Raw genomic sequence first — 21,274 nt, 5'->3', positions numbered from 1 at the left:
GCATGGTGTTTTGCTCATGAAATTGACAAATAAGAGAAAATAATTCAAGTAGGCTAGTTATGGCCCTGCACCATACTGCTTTACTGGGTTTAGTATAATAAAATAGAGCAGATTTCACCGTAAATATAGAACCTCTTCCATGATTGCAATCAGTTGCCTGAATATTGATTCTATTTAGTTTCTCATGTCAAATGTGTGTATATATGTGTCCTGAGTGATTTAGTGACTTGATTTCTAAAATCCTGAAGGTTAATAGCCATAGCTTGTGAAATAAAATTTATATCTACCAATGTTGTGCATATGGGGAATATAGTGAAATTAGCCATTTATTCACTATCAATGGATATACAAAATCACATTATAATTTTCTCTATGACGCCTAATGAATGACCTTAATATTCCAAGGGATTTCATTGTGTGCCTAGCATTGACTTTTTATTGTATATATTTTTATATATTCAAACTACATAAGTAGCTCGAATGCAGGTAATGATTTTCATTGGGGAGGGGAATTTTCAAATATGAGTAAGTGCTTTAAAGGAATGAAATTAAAATCACTACATTGATTTGCCTTAGATTTGTAGGTTGAGCTTCAATCATCATTCTTGAAACAAAACCAGTATGATTTGTCATTACAGTGATATACACTGTCAGTATTGTTCCCCTCAGTCTGCCATAAAATATTTCTACACAAACCTAATGCTTGTTAAATTATACATGACTATTCCTTTTGACTTCCTGTTTTATTAGATATGGAGATGATTCAATTATAATGTATTAGCTTGGAGCAAAGCAGTCATATGGTGCACATTGTACCTTGAGATAAGTAATTCTGGCCAACTTATTAATTTATGCTTTTTACATATACTGTCTACTTAAAATCCATCTATTAGATAAATAAACTTCAAGTAACATATAGAAATCTGTTGACTGGGTTAAGTTGAGTTCAGCCAAGTAAAATGTCGGAAGATTTAATTAAAGCTTATCTACAGCAATGCTGTCAAGTGAGAAAAACTGGATCCCAGAGCCTCACAAAATAGAAGTTCTCATGAGATTTGTGGGTTGTAAGACCAGTTTTCTGTGTCTTTTCTACAAAGATCAAGTACAGAATGGCATGATAAAAATGAAAGAGAATTAATTAATAATGATTACAACTTATGGAACTGAAAGGGTTCTATTCACTGTTTCAGCACACTTGGTTTATGCACTTTAGAATGGAGAACATGTAGTAGGCATAGTCTGTATATTTCTATTTATGTTATGCTTATTGCCATGGATTAAACCTAAAGAAGATCTTTAAGGTCACAAACATTTTATGACTTATAGTGCATCAGAGGGAGACAGAGAAAGTAAAATTATCTTCACAAAGACCAAGGACAAAGCCTTCAATTCCATAGTTTTTCAATTTGCTCTGCTTAGTCTCTCCAGGTTTATCTTCACAAGTTCATTTGAACTCTTTCCACCACGTGGTCTATGAACACTGGAATGTTTATCTTCCCTACATAGAGAGGTACTATGTAATCAGGGACTTGAAATAAAAGGGTTCCCCCCCATTTTTTTTTTTTTTTTTTTTTTTTTTTTTTTTTTCTGAGACAGGGTCTCACTTTGTCGCCCAGGCTGGAGTGCAGTAGCCTAATCACATCTCGCTACAGCCTCAAGCTCTTAGGCTTAATTAATCCTCCTGTCTCCTGAATAGCTGGGACTACAGGCAGGTACCATCATGTCTGGCTAATTTCTTAATTTTTTTTTTTTGTAAAGACAGAGTCTCATGATGTCACTCAGGCTGGTCTCAAACTCCTAGACTCCCAAAGTGCTGGGATTACAGGTGTGAACTACCAAGCCTAGCCAAGTTCTTATTTTGTAATGCTTTATTTTTGTTCAAGGTGGCCTTATATAAACCATGTGTTCCCTATAATCTTCTGATGTTTCCCATTAGTAAAAATATTTCATCCCAAATTGTGATTTTATTCACTGATATTTATGCAAAGTATTTCCTTCAACTTCCCCTCTTTTATTTTACCTGATGAATTATTTGCTTGATTTTATTTACATGTATTTTCTCAGTTTGATGGAAGTATAGCAGAAATATAAAAATTGTATGTATTTATGACGTACAATGCGATGTTGTGATATATGTTAACACTGAAATAATTGGTACAACCAAACTTCTTAGCATATTTATCACTTCACATAGTTACCTTTTGTGTGTGTGTGGTAATAATACTTAAGATCTACTCTATCAGCAAATTTCAAGTATATAATACATTATTACTATTTATGATCATGCTGTATATTAGCTTTCCAAAACTTATTCATCTTATAAATGCAGCTTTGTACCATTGGATCATATGTCTTTATTTCTCTTAGCCCCAGAACCACGGTAACCACCCTACTACTCTCTGTTTCTATGTTCTTTATTCTATATCTATGTTGCTCATTTTAATGTAGGAAAATATTAACCTCTGTATTCAGAGAAAAAGAGAACTCTCAGAAATAATAAAAAACATAATCGAGTTTAAAGGAGAATAATAGATATCAGAAATAACCTAATATGATACATTTAGACAGCAAAGATGATTTCTTATTTTCTATGGGAAAGAAATAATGGCAGGCATAATCTGATACCAGGGAAGTTAGGACTAAAGGATGTCACATCCTTTAAAACTATGTGAAACTACATTGAGAGTAAATGGATGTGTATTTGGAGATGGTAATGCCTAACCATTACTGACATAGAAAATTTTAGGATGCCATGAACTATCTAGGAACATAATACGTTATTACTGTTGGGCTAAAGGTAATGTTTGTTTATCTGTTTTTTTTTTTTTTTTTTAAACCTGCATTAATTTATAAACTTGCTTAGGTCTTTATAATTAAAATATTGATGTTATTTTATTATTATGCACATTTGTTACTTTCTTTTTATTGACAATTTTCAAAAGATTGCTCCAAATAACAGGTTGCTTCATTGGGTGAACTCTCTATATTTTTCCTGATTAATTTTACATATGCTCCTTGATGGCTGCAATCAAGGAATGTCTTCACACATAGAAACTTACTCCATTATTTTTCTTTTCCCAGCTGGATAAGAAAAATTACCTTATTCAATCTCTGGTAAATTATTCCAAGAAGCCCATTCCTTCTATTGGCTTATAGTTCTTGGTGTCATTATTGCAGTTTCCCCCTTACTTTTAATTGTTAATTTGTATTTATTAAAAAAGAAATTTATGATAATAAGGAGTACAAAGCAGGCGATCTTTGTAGCTAGCAATTTAGCTTTTACATTAATTTAAATTTATTACAAAGGAAATATATGAAAATTAAGTTATAGAAACAAGCAGAAAATAAAAATCATACATGATTGCTTTATTCACCAAGAGAATACGACTCTTAACATTTCAGCATTTGTCTTATAGTAGCCTTTCTACATTTCTAATAACACATGTACACATATACACACCACATACAGAGAAAATAATGTTCTCAGTACAGAAGCTGAAGAAGGCAAAATCTCTAGCTTTTATTGCTTTGCTGCCTCAGGTATTCACTTTTATCTTGGGCTTTCATTCTTTCTTGAGGGTGTAAAAATGTTAGATTTTGGTCTCTGTCACTCTGGGACCTTAGAAAATATAAGAGACTGTTTTTGAACTAATCTTTAGGCACTCCATGCCACTACATCTGTCACTCCTAGGTCATCATATGGTTGTTGAGAAGATTTTGGGGGGACAGGTTGTTCTAGATCCTAGTATTTCATGGACTCCCCTAAAGAAGAAAGATACACATCTCATTTGTGCTCAGATACTCAAACTCGTGTACCAATTTCATAATCCCTTCTTCAATAGATGAAGTCTGCAGAAATGTGGGGCTGGGGAATGGGTACAGGGTACTGGGTATAGGACTTCTCAGTACATTCCCTTCTGCTTCCCAAACCCAGAGGTTATGGAAAATCTCATTTATGTGATAGCATATGCTACCTCTTCATGTACACCATATGGCTTATCTTGGAACTTTGTAAGGCTGAAACATTTAAATAAAAAAAAAAAAAAATCAGGTTCTTGTCACACAAAAACTTTTCCTCATGGCAATAACTAAGAATTTCAAGCTTACCTAGAATTTAAATGTCATGAATTAGCTTATTTTGCAGTAGTATATGATAATTTATCATCCTTTCTCTACAACATTTTAGCACAAACTCCCAGTTTTGTTGCTGATAAAGGATGTGAAATAGAATTAGATAACCAATAACCGAACTTTAAAAAATGCTTCAAAATGCTATTCCTATACTTCGTCTCTATGTATTCCAAATATTTCCATTTTTGAACGATCATCTGCAAATGGCCTTTTGTAACACGTTTTTATGAGTTAACTATGTATCATAAACATCTCTCTGAAAGACTTGAAAATGGCTACCTATCAATTATATAAATGTAGATAATACATGTGTATAAATCGTATTGGTCATTTGAAATTAGGCTTATACATCCATTGTGTTCCATTTAGGTTTTTGTTACCACCTATAGCTTTAAACTCACTTTGATCTCTTTTATTTGGGTAAGGTTTTATAAAAAGAAAACTTTGTGTATACTTTGTGTAATAATTATCATATTTTAATACTATGAGGCCAACATTTTAAAAAATTTTCTAAAACATTCTGAAATTACGTGAATGTGCATATAAGTAAACTTTTTGACTGGAACAACATATATTGTTTATTAAAATGAAGGAAATAATTAGTCTGAAGATATATCATTAAAATAGTGTCCCTCAATCAAATGGTTCACAATAGCACTGAAATATGTTCTTGTTGATTTATACAACATTACATTTTGCTGTGTTGCTGGGTTTTTGAAAAATGCATAATTTGTGACAGTTTTTAAATACAATTGCATACAGTAAGCTCTCAAATTTTAAAGCACAATGAGAATATACATATATATGGTAATATACAGTTTACTCTGTAGGCAACAGATTAATCTGTATTTTAAAACTTTGGATGTAAGATATTAGGTACAATTTTAGTTTTTTTCTTTATTAAAAATCAGGGAATATGTATCTTTAGTGATTCTAGTTGAACTAAATCTAAGCAGTTGTTTCAATAGTAGTAATCTGATACATCTCTTGACAGATTCTACTTCAGGGAAGTAGAAACTATCCATAAAAGCTTTCACTGATTTTTCTTATGAACTTTTTTAAAGTTCCATCTTAATTTTCTGAAGGAATAAAAGTGAGAAATCTTCATATGTTTCTGTACTTTACAAGGCTCTAGACATACTTTTCAAAAGGTGGAAACTTTTCATATATGGGCACAAGTTGCCTTACTGCATTCAGTAAACATACTTGAAGGGTGGTTCCATTTACTGGAAACAAGGCAATTTTCTATGAGCATTTGAGATCTCTTCTGTTAGAACGTGTTTAAGAGTCAGATGGGCTTTCTTGTTTGAAAAGCATTTTCTTAATGGGTGCTTGCTCACAATGCTATGCTACAGCTCTTGTTGCCTTAGAGACAGTGGGTCAATGGATAAGTAAATGGGTAGTCTTGAATATCAAGCCAATGAATAATCCATTTTAGTAAACTTTGCCTCTCCCAGAGGCAGTGCCTTAATAAGTCAACACATTTTTATAGACTTTATTTGAAAAAAGAACTTTATGTTTACTAAGTGCTTTGATATACATGGACAAAATACAAATAATCCAATAGTAGCATAATTGTCTATCTTGGTAATAAAATAATTCAGAGCTATATATAATAAATTTGGTAAACGTCAAGGAAAATAAACTGATTTCAGAAGTTTTTTAGGCTTACTTTTAAAAATCACAAGTAAATGTCATTGCCTTTATCATGGAGAACACAAATTCCCTTCGAACTGATAATTGGTTGAAAAATGTCAATTGATTTCTATTCTGTTGTTACAATTTTAATAATAATTTATAAACTAAGTTAGACAGAATACCCAAAACAACTCATGAAACCCATATCCACTTATCCATGTATATATATTTTATGCCGTCATATAATGGAATACCCTTGTGTAGATATATAACACTTGCTAATGTTTACAAAGGATAAGTTCTCATAGAATATACCTTATAAAATATAAATTTAAAGACAGTATTACAACAAAAATCATTGGAAATCACTTCAAATATGCTTACAGATGCTCCTCAACTTATAATGGAGTTAAATTTTGATAACCCATCATAAAATATCATTAAGTGCATTTAATACACCTACCTACCAAATATCATAGTTTAGCTTAGCCTACCTTAAATGTGACTCATAACATTTTCATTAGCCTACAATTGGGGAAAAAAATCATCTACTACAAAGCTTATTTTTTAATAAAGTATTGAATATCTCATATAATGTATTAAATGCTGAACTGAAGGTAAAAAACAATGGTTGTATGGGTACTCAAAGTACAATTTCTATCAAATGTATATCACCATTTGATTAGGTATTTTTGAATTAAACATATACTTTGGGTTCTTATTAGAAATTCAGATTGTAATCAATAATGTGTCACTCCTTTTTGGTTCATCTAGCACTTACTAAAGACAGAAAAGTATATAAGAGTTTTTTGAGAAACCGTTATCTTTCTGGAAGAAATATTGTTAAAGAATAAAACGTAGGAAAGTGGAATGAGTTTAGGCTGAAGGATATTTTTGGATAACATCTGAATTCTTCAGTTTCCACTCTTAACTCTTAGGTGATCAAACTCAGCTTCACCTACTAATAAACACAGAAGGACCATCTGTCAAAGTAATCTTTCTTATTATGTGAAGAGAGCACTATAAATTCTCCCCATGATTCTTTTTGAAATCAATTTAAAAAATAATTTTTGATGGAAATATAATCTGGAATTAATCAGCAAAAACCGAAAAGAATAAAAAAAGGAGATGATTTGGAAGTATATGCTTTCAAAGGTAAGAGAAAACTGACTGTAAGTTAAATAAAAGAGATAATTTATTTGATGATGTTCCTGGCTCACAGATTCCATAATTCTGATTTCAGAATAAGAAATAAATTCTAAATAATGAATAGCATAATTTACCAAGTTTCTTGATATATGCGTGTGTGAGTATATGTGTGAATTCTAATTTGATGGCTAGGATTTTGTACTGAACATTTGCTGATGTGAAAACCTTCATTATTTTCTAGCATTACTAGATACTCAAATAACTCTAAAAAGAAAACCTAGAACCAATGTTTACTTCGTTCACAAGTGTTTGTGGATGTGCATCCTGCCACAAAGCGGCTTCCACTTCCTCCTTGACTGCACATTCAACTTGGTCTGTTTAATGTTTCTTGGACTAAAAAGTCAAACCTGTTATAGGATGGGTTCACATTTCTCAATGTTCCTGCAAATTAAATGTGATGTTTGACAGAGATTTAAGCCGATACTCTTTCATTCCTTCATGACTTTTTTTTTTTTTTTTTTCTAGTGAGTAGAGAATGAGGATTTATTAAGTCTAATTTGGAAAGATCCAGTGTTTTTTTTATTATAGATGCCTAAGCAGACTCCTAGACTTCTTGGAAGAAAATAAAACAGATAAATTAGCTTTCCAAGTAGAGCTCATAACACTACATAAGTAGTTTGATAAAAGAAAAATTAGGACTGATTATTATAGAGTAAGAATGTCATTAAATTAAGAAATATTTGGTTTGCTATATTTTATTTACTGTTATATGTTCCCTGTCATCCTTACCTTATTCAAGTGATATACATTTCCCTGAGAAAGAAAAACTGTATTATATAACTGAAAATCTCCTTACTTGCTGCATTTGGGATTTTAGAAACACTTAGAATTGTGAAAGATTTGAAATAACAGAGATGAAAATATCCTACACAGAATGAGAAAAACTCTGCATCATTTTCTGTACACTTTTTTAGTATCAGCTTATCTAAAACAGGATTCTTCACTAACTGCCTCTGAAATTTTAAGTTTGTCTCTATTGTATTCTGCATTATAAAGCCTGTCTGCTTTCACTCTTCTAAACAAAATAGCACCGACTCTCATTTAAACAAGTATTTATTCTTGCCCTTTAGAAGATGCAATACAGGTGGTTGAAGCCAATAAAAGGAAGAAATATAGTTTAATGATGTAGACCAAGGAACAGGGTATACCTAGGATCATCGTACTTACTTTGTTAACAGGTGGTAGTCCATTTATTTGCATTATTATATTTTTAGCTATTAATCTAGAAAACGGAAATCACTTATGCATCTCTTTCACATGTGAGTGTATACACGCCCATGTTATAATGAGTTCGAGAGTGTGTGTGCGTGCATATGTGGAGGCTGTTGCTGGATAATCTGCGTGAAGTGTGTTTTTGTGTTTGTTTGTTTGTTTCCTGCTCACAGGTAATTTCTCAATTCTGTACATAATTATTAAGTAAGTTACTCCTATTTGGAGGGGGATTCATTCCATTTATATAATATTCTGCTGAACCTATATTGTATTATAAGGAGTGTTTCACATATTAAAATGAAACTATGATTTTCAATACACACAAACAAGATCTGACAAGAACATTGATATGTATAGTGATTCCTCTTTTAGATTTAATAATTTCCAGTCAATTTCTTGGTTATTATTGAGAATTATCCTGATTCCTCTCTAGAAAGAACACAATTTCCATTGAATTATCCCAGATGTCCCTCCTCTACTTTCCAACCCTATTCCATTCCAACTAGCTGCATTCCACCTTCTAAACAGACTTGCAGTCATCAGTGTGTTTTTCAGTATGTTCTTAGTCTGCAGAAATAAATGTGACATTTTCTAGCCATCATCTGGGAGCTATAAACCAAACTATGTGATCTAGAATCGACATTAATTGCTGTCTTAAATCTCCCTCTTTGGGAGGAATATATGGATAATATTTAACATTTAGCTGAAGAGTAGAAACATATCTTAGGAAATGCTCTCTTCTAGAGTCAAAGCACGTGTGTTTTGTTTGGCAATCTTTGTATAATTTTTCATAGCAGATCAGTTTTTCTCCTTTAAAACTCTTTAGAATAACATATGGATGCACATTATAGTAGTGTAAAGTATTAGAGGGTTCTATTTTCTGTGGTTAAAAGAAATCTAACTCTGTACCCAATGAATTCTTATTACTGCAGATTATTTTAACCTCTCATTAGAATTGGCCAAAAAGTGAGAGATGCTAGACCATTAAACAGGCTAAAACAAAGGCAAGCAGAGTGGATTTTGGATATTATGGCTTTTTTTCTTACAGTTTCTTATGTATGAAGACACTGTACTTCTAGCTATGTAATTGCAATTTTATTTTCCCCGTCATGATATAGTTCAGCCATTTACATTATATTTTGGGGAAGTGGTTAAAAAGCAGGTTCCTGGACCGTTCTGTGTTCAACTCAGTTTTTTAGATTTACAACTTATTCTTCATCGGCCTCAATTTCTTCCAGTTTAAAATGGAGAAAGCAATGGTAAATTAAGAATTAAGTAGATATTATATTTTAATTATTTAGTGTAGTTTGGCAAATAATAAGTACTCAATAAATACCATATTTTGAATTGATGGTGATAATGATAATTTTGATGATGATGAAAATTACCTTAAAATACAGAAGCAAAGTCAGTGAAAGTAAAGAATTATAGTGTTAAGAATCACGGGCTTCCAGTCACTTGTTTTTGATACAGGGAGTGGACTTAAATAATAACTAGTCATTATCTATGTAAAGAAGGGGGAGAAAAAAAAAAAAAAACTCTTCTATTCTCCTCTTCCCATTTAGAACCCAGACTGATTGCATTTAAAAGGAAGAAATGTGAACAGTATTCCATTATTTCTCACCTTACAGGTCAAAATTGGATTTTAAAGTAGGATATCGTATTTATATCTATAAGCCCTCTTCCGCTAGTCCTAGGTTCACCTTGTAGGCCTAAACAAATGATTGTTATTTTTACTTCAGGAGAAAAAATGTCCATAGTAATGAGTTTTGAGACCTTTTAAGGAATTTTCTCTGATCCTTCCATTAGGTCAATGATGTTGACAATTAAATCATGAAGCATTATTCTTGTTGAAAACGAGGTGAGTAAATGTGGTAGAAGCAGTTTTCTTGTTGATCATTCAAAGACAATTTAATTAGCTGATCATTACCTCTCGGAATCCAAAGCTAGTTAATTGGGCTATGGGCAGAGTAGAGTGACTTCCTTGACATGCATGCTTAGTTAGAGAATTACTTTAATCCCTCTCATTATCATAGGGACCTTGTAAGGCCTGGCAATCCTGAGATTCCATGGAGATGGAAATAATTGCTTTGATTTATTATTACACTTCTGTTTTCAGTTTTATGACTCATGTTTAGTCTTTTGTGTGCTAAATTTATAGAGATTTATTTGCCTAAAATATTACAATAAATCTAAGAGATTTGCTGCCATTTGTGAAATAGAATGGAATCATTCTGACTTGTTTTAAGGCAAAGTGAGAATCCTATTATGATAATTGTCTTTTTGGTCTTTAAAGGAAAGTATTTCCAATCTTCTAACCAATATTGCATTAAATTAACCTTTGTTCTTTTTCTAATGTCTCTAATCAATAAAGTAAGACAAAACTGTATTGTTGTTCTTATCCTGATTGGTTAGACGGATGTCAATATGTATATATTTCTGTGTTTAATCCATGTTATTCCAGGACTCTTTAAGCCAAATAAAAAAGAAAAGGAAAAAGAAAAAAAAAAGGACAAGAAAAACGTTAACAACAAAATCTTAGTAAGACGACTTAATCCCTCAGTGGGAGGAAATATATAGGACTGGATGAGTATCCAGTTATGGATTAATGATCAAATAGTTATCTTCTAGGGGCAGCAATAGACAACTTTATCATAACTGATACAACAATTAAATAAAATACCTATTTCTGAATACCTTAAAATAAAAAATAAAAAAGCAACATATTGGAGCCACATCTAAAAATAATTCAGTTTCTAAATCAGACCAGATTGGTAGAACTGAAACCTCCACCATAAATATTTTCTTATTATGTGAGTATATGTTTTTGTTGCAGTCTTTATAAGTATAAGGTCTATTACAATGTCTTATGATTATTTATGATGATAATAGAAAGACAGAATGAAATACTAATCCACTGCCTTATAAAATTAGCATTCACTGAAAATATACTATAGGCAGAAACATTGGAAAATGACAGAAATTTCAAGAAGACAAAGATATGGTACAGCTATTTAGAGACTCATCCCTTCATGGCATAAAATGTAAGCAGAAAAATTATAATACACCATGGACATTTACTAGTATATATAAGAACAAAGTAATATGGAAACCTAAAAGGGAAGCAACTCATTATTGATAGTGCTTGATACCATTGCTTATTCTGGTGCTTTGGCTGGACAGTATCTGCAACTCTGACCATCATGTGTATCAGTCAATATAAATAATTTACTAGAAATCTGGTGTTCATTTTTGTATAATAGAGATTACATTTTGTCTAAACAAAGAGCATAGATTATTGTATTTTAAATGTCAGCTCTTTTATTTCCATTGACATTTAATTTGGTAGAAAGTTAAAGGGATATTTTTACAGTATCTTCTTATCAACTTTGAAAATATGAATAGATTCATATATTTTTGAAAATGCAAATTGCTTCATAGAAGAATCTGTTAGAACATGTTATGTTAGGCACTCTGTCTTTATATATGTGCATATTTATCAATATCTCTGTGGCCAGTTAATGGAGTGGTTCAGAACACCATGCTAATAAGGTCAAAGTCATGGGTGTGGCCTTCCTTCACTTTGTTACTTGGCCACAAATAGACTTTTCATTTCAGCTAGCCTTCTTGCAAATATCTGCATTTGATCACAAAAAGTACTTTAAATAAATCAATGCAAATTTAGCAGCCATACCCACACCTGGCATTGGACAAGTCACGCAGATAAACTTGTTTGCAAACAAAATGGGATGAAAAGAATGTCCAACAAATGCTGAGTATATATATTTTTAAAATCAGTTTGCAAGTCGTTTGAGGAGATGGTGGTACATCTCACTCTCCATGTCCCCTGCACCCACTAATGTAAGGTGATACATACCTACATTTTTATACACATCTACTGTATAGAAGAACAGCTATAATGGCCATTTTATTTTTTATTTTTATGTTTTGCTGTTGGAAGAATGGCTATAATAGGTTACCAACATTTGCATAGCAAATAAGCTGGAATACATAGTGATCATTTTAAAACTGACATTATTTGAGTACACATGTATAAGCTCATTTAAATAATTTTAAATATCAAAGTAGTCAATTTGAAGAAATATAGTTGGTTGAAAATTTAAATAATATAGGGGCTCAAAAAGAGAAAGAGACAATTGATTTCTCTTGAAGTGTGGTTTGAACTAAATACTTTTTAGTTAAGTAAATGTGTATGTTGTTTTATGTTGTCAGTGTGATGTGTGTGTGTATGTGTGTGTACATATGGCAGCATACAAATCTTGATTCGCATATATATTTTATATATAAATATCTAAGTATATATATACATTTTATATATAAATGTTTTGTATATAAATATATATATATGTTTTGTTTTTGTTTTTGTTTTTGTTTTTGTTTTGAGACAGGGTCTCACTCTGTTGCCCAAGCTGGAGAGGAGTGGCATGATCACAGCTCACTTCAGCCTCGATCTCCTGGGCCAAGTGGTTCTCCCACCTCAGCCTCCCAGGTAGCTGTCACTACAGGTGTGTGCCACCATACATCCAGGTAATTTTTTGTATATAAAATGCTTTTTTATTCTTTGTAGAGATGAGGTTTTGCCATGTTGCCCAGGCTACAATCCTATATTTTTATTGTAGTGCATTGTATAATAGAAAAGCAAACCTTAATGGTTTAATTCATATTTGAGTTTTCTCTTTCTCTCTCACACTTTTTTTTTGGTAAGTTCCTTTGTTAGAGTCTTTTGCTTCACATCTCGGCCTTCTCATCTGTAAACCAAGGATAATAATGCAAACACATCTGAATAAAATGGAATATTAGTGTTCTAGCTCTATTCTAAGACATTTTATGCTTCATAAATTATCATGTTTCCTAACTTCAAACTGCCACTTTATACCAGTTCTTCGTATCTCTAAACATTTTTCAGATATTTTGTCTATAAAACAAAAATATTCTTTAACAATGTGTGCCCTAGTTATGTAACTCTATTATTATTCTTCTATCTAATACTTTCACTTCTTGAAAAAGTAATCTAATTCTTTCTTACATTTTTAATTCATATTTACACAAATTTACTGTTGGTGGCCTTAGCAAGTGCCTTTTAAAGGACTTGTGGGAGCCACTTACTAAGGTCACCAGCTATCTTATATTTGGCACAATTAGTAAAATAATTTTACTTCTTATCGGAGTCAAACTTGGTTGAAAGCATCTTGCTTTTAGAAACTTCTTTGGTGTCTATGAGACTATGCTATTTCCAATGTCTTCTCTATGAATATCGATTCCCATCTTCTTTTGATACCAGGACATTCCTCAGAGTTCCTCAGAATTATTTTGCTTCATTCTGCACCCTGTTTCTAGGTAATCTTCCCATTCCTGTGGCTTCTTACACTCAAAATAGACTTGTGGCTACCATTTCAGATCCATCCTAGATTTTACTCTTTCACCAAGGACATGTTCAAAAGCTACTCATTGGACATCTCTACTTGGATTTCCAACAGGCAACAGAAATTCAGCAACAGAAATCCCTGAAGCCTGCTCTTTCTTTTGAGGAAACTCTTCTACATTGAGAACACAGTTTTTCCAGTCATCACAGGACCTACTTACTCTTTTTATAAATTCATGATTCAATTAGTTACTAAGTTTTCTGGTTTTATCGCCAAGATACCACTTATAATTTGTGCCTTTCTATTTCTGTCACTAACCTCTTTAAATACACATTGATTTTCACTTTACAGAATATCCAGTCTCCTTGTGTATAACACTGCCCATCCCTACCAAACTTGCTTCCACAGTGCAGCTGGGAGATGTTCCCCAAACTAAACAGCTCTGTGTCACAACTTGTCTTGGTAAGGAGTCTCTCTGTACAATTCCCAAGCAAAACCCACTTTCAAATAGAAAAGTCTTTTTTTCTTACACTCTGCCCTAGATAAATTAAAGACTGTAGGCCTTAGAAATAAAGGGGATAATCAACAAGCAATATGTAAAGTGGCTGATAGCTTACATTATAGCTGTCAACTGTGTTTGAAATTTCAATGTGATCGTTGTGTTCTATTCAAGCAACTGCTTTTAAGAATATGGCTCCCGGAGGCAGACTATCTTATTGTGAATCTCTGAGTGTTGACTTGGTCCTTTTATGACTTTGAAGAAAACGATTTAACACCTGTGTCTCAGTTTCCTCAGTTGTAAAAAAAAAAAGTGTAAAAAAATACCTATTTTGTTTTGGTCATATCAATAATTATATTAAATATATATAAAACTCTTATCATTCTTTTAATGTCTGGGACATTGCGTGTGCTCAAAAATGACAAGTAGTATTTTTTAGAAGTGCTCTTTAAAGGATAGGTGCAGTTTTCCGTTGTTGTTTTGTTTTGCTTCTCCTAAAAAAAACTTTTTCCCCGAATGTCTGCATATACTTGATGCACTTGGGGAAAATAATCCCTAAACATCTGGTCACTTTTGATTTCACTGAGCTGCCTTTTCAATACCTTTCCTGACCACTCCAAAATAATAGTCAGAAATACATTCAACTAACCCTATATAATGAAGGGCACATTGGCAGTAAACCTTGACTAATCTGAGGCAACTAAAATAGGCTCTTTGGCCTACCACTCCTACTACCATTGCAAGCCAGTGCTACTGTGACTAAATTATCAAGAACCTTAAGTATCTTACCTTTTCCAACCATTTGTGAATGAACCAGCTTTTTAAAACCTTAATTGCAAGCAAAATTCTCCACCTCCTTTTTTTTGCCATCAGAATTCGCTGTAATTTGTCTGAACTAGATTTCAAGAAGAGTAAGAAATTACCTCTTGTAGTTTTTATTAACATCTGTGTATCAGGTAATGGGCTATGCATATACAGAATAAGGAGTCACCATTACTCTCCCTGGACTGGAAAGTGGTAATGTCGTATCAAATTGATATATTTCCTTAAATTTTTATTGGTTTCTGCTATCTTAGGTCAAAGCCCACATACCTTAGAATGGAATGTCATTTCTGATGTAGCCTGCCTATAATTTTCAGAAACATTTTCTATCCTCTCATACGTACCCTGTGTCCTAGATATAACAAGCCTTTACAAATCCTATAATGTATCATGCTTTTTCTTAAAGCACATCTTGCCTGTTTCTATTGCCTGCACCTTTTCTTCCTATCCCCTCCCTCTACGTTATTTACTAAAAATCTACTTATCCTTCAAAACACAGCCAGAAATTTACCTCCTTTGAAAAACTAAGAGTCTGCTTTTCTAGGTAGAGAACCATGCAGAAAGGGACCTCCTAAGCAAAACCGAGTGCTTCATTTCTACTGTTTTAACCTTGTATGTACTTCTGTTATAATGCAACTCAAGACTTACCTACATATCTAGCTCCTTTTCTTGACTGCGAGGCACCTTAGGCCAAAGGTTTGCTTAGTTTACTATTTAATCCTGCGAACTCCAAATATCTGAGACAGATCGCAGTTAATATAGAAAGTTTATTTTGCCAAGGTTGAGGATGTGTGCTTGTGACACAGCCTCAGGGGGTCCTGATGACATGTGTCTAAGGTAGTCAGGACACAGCTTGGTTTTATACATTTTAGGGAGACATGAGACACTAATCAATATACATAAGATGTACATTGGTCCTGTCCAGAAAGGGGAGAAAACTTGATTCAGGGAGGGGGCTTCCAGGTCACAGGTAGTTGGGAGATAGATGGTTGTATTCTTGTGAGTTTCTGATCAGCCTTTCCAAAAGAGGCAATCAGATATGTATCTGTCTCAGTGAGCAGATGCATGGATGACTTTGAATAGAATGGGAGGCAGGTTTGCCCTAAGCAGTTCCAAGAATGACTTTTCCCCTTAGTTTAGTAATTTTGAAGCCCCCAAATTTATTTTTCTTTCACAATCCTCAATGTTTACATGGAGTCAGAAAAGTAGGGACTACAGAAATGATGCTCAATGGGTATAAAACCTATTATTTTTATTTTCCACAGTGGAGAGAGAAAAATAATTATTGAGAAACTCAGAAGGCTACCAATAATAAAAGTTGGGTACACTTATATTGTGTGATAGAGTTATTAATTGGAGACTCTTGGAAAAAAATTCTCCAGTGTGTATATGTCTTTCATTAAATCTGTCATTTCTGCATGTCTATCGAAATACTGACTCCTTTTGTTTTGACCTATATTTTCAAGTATGTTTGTATAGTGAAGACACTTGGAAGATAGAGGTAGTACTTCCTTGTAGAACAAAGGGCAGATTTGTTTACTGTCCAGTATAATAAAGATAACATATACTTTTGGAGCAAACATCAGGCAGGTTTACTGTCTACTATAAAAGATTTGGGTTCTCTAATCATAGGCTTCCCATTCTATAACATAACTCATTGTGTGTTTAGGTGTTACCTGGCCCACTTTTACCTTCATACATTATTAAATTATAGGACCCATATTTTTAAAAAGTCCTATAAATTAAAATGTGTTTATTTTATATTAGTGAAAATGATACTGTACGCAAGTTTCTGAAATATGCAAAATCTACACTCAGCTTTTGTATCTCCTGTGCTCCCTGCCAGTGCCCATATAGTGATGACCACCATCTAGGTTTATCACTTGAATGTCTGTCTATTATTTCTTTGTTTGAATGACTATTCAGAAGAAAAAAATACAATGGTTAGTTATGAATATTAGCTTACTATTTCCTAAACTCTTATTTATTTTGCATGCAACCTAAATCATTGATTCATATTAAGTTTTGCAAACCACTTTCCATAATTCCAGACATAAAGTAAATAAGAGCATGCAACAAGCAACAGAAAAAGATGGGCTAACAACCCTCAAGTCTATCTTCTGTAGCAGACATTCTTGTTGTTACTTTTGGGAATTAATAACATTTCTTTTTCATAATCTTATAAAATTCCAGGAAGCTGAATTAATTATTCCCATTTTACAAATAAGAAAATTCAGTCATGAAATTGAAATAATATGCGCAAAATAAAAGAGCTTATGTAAGTAAGTAAGTAGTAGAAGCCAGGATTAGTGGACTGCAAAATCCACCAAAATATAATTTCAAGAAATCTGTCTTTACCTGACACCTCGCTCTTCTACCACAAATTCAATTCCTGCTTTTTCTCATCAGCTTCTCCCTGTTTTAATACAAATTTAGTATTTGGGGCCCACTTTATCTACTAGAGATAGTGTTGGAAGTTCTGGCCAGGGCAATCAGGCAGCAGAAAGAAATAAAGAGTCTTCAGTTAGGAAAAGAGGAAGTCAAATCGTCCCTGTTTGCAGATGACATGATTGTATATTTAGAAAACCCCATTGTCTCAGCCCCAAATCTCCTTAAGCTGATAAGCAACTTCAGCAAAGTCTCAGGATACAAAATCAATGTGCAAAAATCACAAGCATTCTTATACACCAATAACAGACAAACAGATAGCCAAATCATGAGTGAACTCCCATTCACAATTGCTTCAAAGAGAATAAAATACCTAAGAATCCAACTTACAAGGGATGTGAAGGACCTCTTCAAGGAGAACTAGAAACCACTGTTCAGTGAAATAAAAGAGAACACAAACAAATGAAAGAACATTCCATGCTCATGGATAGGAAGAATCAATATTGTGAAAATGGCCATACTGCCCAAGGTGATTTATAGATTCAATGCCCTCCCCATCAAGCTACCAATGACTTTCTTCACAGAATTGGAAAAAAACTACTTTAAAATTCATATGAAACCAAAAGAGAGCCTGCATTGCCAAGACAATCCTAAGTCAAAAGAACAAAGCTGGAGGTATCACGCTACCTGACTACAAGCTATACTACAGGGCTACAGTAACCAAAACAGCATGGTACTGGTACCAAAAGAGAGAAACAGACCAATGGAACAGAACAGAGGCCTCAGAAATGACACCACACTTCTACAGCCATCTGATCTTTGACAAACCTGACAAAAACAAGAAATGGGGAAAGGATTCCCTATTTAATAAATGGTGCTGGGAAACCTGGCTGGCCATATGTTGAAAGTTGAAACTGAATCCTTTCCTTACACCCTATACAAAAATTAATTTAAGATGGGTTAGAGACTTAAATGTTAGACCTAAAATTATAAAAACCCTAGAAGAAAGCCTAGGCAATACCATTGTTTTTGGAGATGTTTTCACCAGATATTGAATTCTGACTCAACATTTTCCTCCCTCTTCCTTTCATTGTTTAGAAAATATCAATATATTGTCTTCTAGTGTATACTATTTCTGATTATAAAATTTATCTAAAATGATATTAAAAGTGCAAAGCCCATGAATGACCTTTATAAAAATACTTAGAAAACTCATAGTACCTGATTTCAAGACTTATCATAAAGTTACACTCATCAAGACAGAGCATAAATGGCAAAACGATAGATATATAAGGCCAGGCGCTGTGGCTCACGCCTATAATCCCAGCTCTTTGAGAGGTTGAAGCCGAGGATCACAAGGTCAGAAGATTGAGAACATCCTGACTAACATGGAGAAACCCCATCTCTACTAAAAACACACAAAAAATTAACCGGGCGTGGTGGCGGGCGCCTGTAGTCCCAGCTACTCGGGAGGCTGAGGCAGGAGAATGGCATGAACCCGGGAGGCGGAGTTTGCAGTGAGCTGAGATCCAGCCACTGCACTCCAGCCTAGGCAACAGAGCCAGACTCCTTCTCAAAAACAAACAAACAAACAAAAAAGATAGACATATAGATCCATAGGATAGAAATAGAATTTCATATATGGTGTCATTTTAACTATAACTGCACCAGATGAATCTGGTTCAACTTTCATGTAAGAAAGTTGTGATTTTTTTTTTTTTGGAGACGGAGTCTCGCTGTGTTGCCCAGGCTGGAGTGCAGTAGCAGGATCTCGGCTCACTGCAAGCTCTGCGTCCTGGATTCAAATGATTCTCCTGCCTCAGCCGCCGGAGTAGATGGGACTACCGGCGCCCTCTACATTTTTGCATTTTAGTAGAGATGGGGTTTCACCATGTTGCCCAGGCTAGCCTCAAACTCCTTAGCTCAGGCAATCCACCTGCCTCGGCCTCCCAAAGTGCTAGGATTACAGGCGTGAGCCACCGCGCCCAGCACTTGTAAGTTGTTTTTCAGTTTCTGTGAACTGACAGGTTGAAGATCACTTAACCTGAGCATGTCCAGATGAACCAACTTTGCAACCACAGGGAGAACCTAAGTGTTTGGTCCCAGGAGCAGGGACTGAGTTAAGAAGTGGACACTACATGACTGGATTTAGGATCAAGTAAATCGTGCCTCCTAGCATCACTTCATTGTAAGATCCAATCACATCACACCTCATTACCTTATGCTTATAAAACCCAAACCAAACCCCAGCTCAGGGAAAAAGATTTGAGCTTTTCCTTTTGTCTCCTTGCCAGTTGACTCACAATAAAGCTTTTCTTTTTTCAAAAGCTGGTGCTATGATATTGGCCTTCTCTATGCATGCCAGGCAGAAAGCCCATCAATTGCTCTGTAACAAAACAATTGCATATCCATGGGAGAAAAAAATTATAATGTTCTTGGCAAAGGCAATCTTTTTATAATATAGAAAGCATGAATCATAAAAGAAACAAATAATAAATTCAAGTTTATCAAAACTAAAAACTGCTCTTTGAAAGATACCACTAAGAAAATAAAAAGACAAGTCATACACTGGGGAAAATATTTATAACAAACATATCAGGGAAAAAGTGTATATCTAAAATATATTTGTGACTTTTACAACTCAATCATCCAATATAAATAAAAAATACTGTGAATAAACACTTCAAGAAAAAGACAAATAACCAATAAACTCAATATTATTATTAAAAAATGCAAATTGAAGTCACGGTAACATGTCATTTTACATCTGCTAGCATGGTTCTAATTAAAGTAACTCTTAATTTCATTGTTATATTGAGTAAATTAGGTTAGATACACAATAATATCAATTATGTGATACCGCTTATATGAAGATAGAACAGGAAAATGTAGCTTATGGTGATACATAATAACCTAATCCATAGGTGTCCAAAAGTGAAAGTATTGCAGGGATTAACAGCATTGAGCATGAGGAAATATGCTGAGGTAATTCTAATGTTTTCAAATATTTCAAAAAGAGTGGTAATAACATAGGTGCATACATCAACATTAATTAAACTATCTTATTAACATTTTATGCATCTTATTGTATGTGTATCATACATAAATAATGTACATTTTTGTGTATATATAGATATTAGTGTAGATTATTCAATAAATCCAAAATTGAGGAAGATGCAAAGAAGTAAATACAGAAAAAGTAAGATAAATAGAAAGAATAAAGTCATAGGCTAGAAATAATAAAAATATCTGTCAAAATAATTAAAATTATGATTTCATTATTGATATGAAAACAGTCCCTCTAGTTGTGAATAAATGTTATCTCACAGAAATTTTTAAAAGTATCACAGTGTGCATTTTATTAAAGATCCACCCAAAAAGTAAGAAAACTAAAAGATTAAAAATAAATGGTGTCAAAATATATATACAAGGCAAACAGTAACCTAATGCTAAGAAATCAGGTTGATAATGATGAATTTAAATACATCAAGAATATGTAACAATTCAGAACTTACATGGGTCTAATCATATAGTTTCAAAAACCAAGAAAATCAATAAATCTGATTAGAATTATAAGGAAAAATGGACAAAATTAACAATATATTTGGAGAATTTAACATTCTAGTGATGATATATTAAATAGTTAACACCATTCATAAAGATAAAGAAGATTTAAACTACATATTATCACACTTAAAATAATGAACATCTGTAGATCCTGCCACCTAACAATTGAAGAATATTCATTCTCTTCAAGCTCAGAGGCAATATTAATGATAATTTATCATATTCTACATCATAAAAGTCTCAACACATTAAAAAGATTGTTATGCAGATAATATTCTGTCAGCACAAATTTAATTGAAATAAAATGAATTTAATTTTCTTAATATAATTTTTAAAATAATTAAATAATTTAAATTGATTTCTGATATATTAACTTAAATATGAAAATTAAAATATAAGTAAATCCTTTGTTTTAGAAATTAAA

Source organism: Papio anubis, chromosome 2, assembly GCF_008728515.1.
Source record: "Papio anubis isolate 15944 chromosome 2, Panubis1.0, whole genome shotgun sequence".
In the NCBI taxonomy this organism is placed as follows: domain Eukaryota; kingdom Metazoa; phylum Chordata; class Mammalia; order Primates; family Cercopithecidae; genus Papio; species Papio anubis.
The sequence above is the reverse complement of the archived record's forward strand: the minus strand, read 5'-3'. Positions refer to the sequence as shown.